Below are 2,190 nucleotides of genomic sequence, written 5' to 3' on the forward strand. Positions count from 1 at the left end.
GTGTCGGGTTGCTCCGTTCTTTGTGCATGGGGTCATTTTTCTCGTTCCCTTTTTCATCCATTACCACCATGAGTGTGTCTTATTCCTGCAAATTAAAACTAAAAGATTAAACTAAACTAGGGATAGTTCCGCGGAATGCCTCCGTGGTGCGCCATGTTTATAAGGGTCCTTGGCTAGACCCAATGCGAGGTTATATGTTTTCTGAGTGGGATGCTTGGCGTCCCATGTTACACCGTCGGAGAGCAGCATCCAAGCTCGAATCAATAACCTTCATGTAATTGACCGGGTCGTCGTCCTCTATTCTCTTCCCAACTCCGAACTTTACTTCATCATCCCCATACCTCAAGGTGAGTGTTCCGTCATTCATATCTACCACTGCTTGGGCGGTGGCAAGGAAGGGTCTCCCTAGTATGAGGGGGACCTCGGTGTCTTCCTCCATATCAAATATGACAAAGTCGGCTGGATAGACGAATCTGCTTACCTTTACCAAGACATTTTCGATGACACCTTGTGGAAATTTGACGGATTGATCAGCGAGTTGTATGCTCATTTTTGTAGGACTCGTGGTTCCCAAGCCGAGTCTTTTAAACATTGATGAGGGCATGAGGTTAATGCTAGCCCCAAGGTCGGCTAGGGCATTACGAACGGGGGATTCCCCTATTGAGCAGGGAATCGTGAAGCTTCCGGGGTTGATTTTCTTTTGGGGAAGTTTATTGAGTACGAGGGCAGAGCATTCTTCGCCTAAATTGACTAATTGCAGATTTTCAATTTTCTTTTTATGCGTAAGGAAATCCCTCATGAATTTAGAGTATTTGGGCATTTGGGTTACGACCTCGATAAAAGGAATATTGACATGCAATTCCTTTAATAGGCTTTCGAACTTTGCGAATTGCTCATTGGTCTTTTGACGAATTAACCTACCGGGGTACGGAACTCGAGGAGCTTTGGTAGGCTCTGGTGACGGAGGGGAGTTCTTCTCCTGCAGAGGTGTGGGTACTGTTTCTTCTGTTTGCGGCGGCGCTTCTGCAGGCCCTACGGTGCGGTTTCGTAGCGTGATGAGGTGAACTTGCGCTTTTGGGTTTGTTTCGGTATTGCTAGGTAATGCGCCTTGCGGTCTCTTGGCAAAATTTTGAGCTATTTGATTTAATTGTTTTTCTATGTTTTGAATACTAGCTTGTTGATTTCTAAAATTTGATTCTAATTGTAGAAATCTTTCCGAGTTTTTCTTTTCAGTGTCGGAGATGAGGCGAGATACAGTATCTTCAAGCCTTTCTCGTCCATTTTGTTGTTGAGTGAAATTTGGTGACTCATTTCCTGGTTGTTGAAAGTTTGTTCGTTGGGTTTGTTGGTTACTACTATTGCTGGGTTCTCTCCAACCAAGGTTTGGGTGGTTTCGCCATCCTTGGTTGTAAGTTCCCGTTGGGGGACCCGACGGCCTAGGTCTATTATCAATGTAGTTTACCATTTCTTGTTGATCGTCCGTTTCTTTCATACAACTCCAATTTTCATGTGACCCACCACAACCTTCACAAGACATAACCGAGACTGTTTTTGACATTTCTAATTTTTTTATTTTTGAAGAAAGGGCCTCGATTTGGGCTTGTAAAGAAGTGCTTTCATCGACCAGGGCAATAGATTTATTCCCCCGGGGGGTGTGCCATTGAAAATTGGTCTGAGCAATTTCCTCTATTTGATTATATATTTCGTGCGGGCGTCGATTACCTAAATGTCCCCCGGAGCTAGAATCAAGTGTCTGCCTTGTGTGTGGTAACAATCCATTATAGAAAGTGGATACTTGTTGCCATATCGCAAGGCCGTGATGTGGACACTTGCGTAATAACTCCTTGAACCTTTCCCAAGTTTCATACAAGGATTCCCCATCCTCTTGTGAATATGTATTAATTTCAGTCATTAATTTAGCAGTTTTAGCGGGAGGGAAATACTTATATAGAAATTTTTGGGCTAGTTCATCCCAGGTGTTTACCGATCCAGCTGGGAGGGCGTTGAGCCAAGCTTTCGCTCGGTCTTTTATTGAGAAAGGAAACATACGGAGGCGGATGGCGTCATTTGATGCTCCGTTGATCCGAAAGGTATCACATATTTCTAGGAAATTAGTGATATGTAGATGGGGATCCTCGTCCGCAAGCCCATGGAAGGTTGCGGAGTTTTGGAGCATTTGTATCAAATGCG

The 2,190-nt window shown here is 44.3% G+C and overlaps 1 non-coding gene across 1 annotated transcript; it reads left to right on the forward strand.

Moving 5' to 3' along the window:
- The first annotated feature begins 1,811 nt into the window (after window positions 1-1,811).
- On the forward strand, window positions 1,812-1,918 carry LOC118489364. The gene has a single exon (XR_004887383.1). It is a non-coding gene; the product is annotated as a small nucleolar RNA R71 (small nucleolar RNA).
- Window positions 1,919-2,190: the final 272 nt, after the last annotated feature.

Source organism: Helianthus annuus, chromosome 17, assembly GCF_002127325.2.
Source record: "Helianthus annuus cultivar XRQ/B chromosome 17, HanXRQr2.0-SUNRISE, whole genome shotgun sequence".
NCBI lineage: Eukaryota > Viridiplantae > Streptophyta > Magnoliopsida > Asterales > Asteraceae > Helianthus > Helianthus annuus.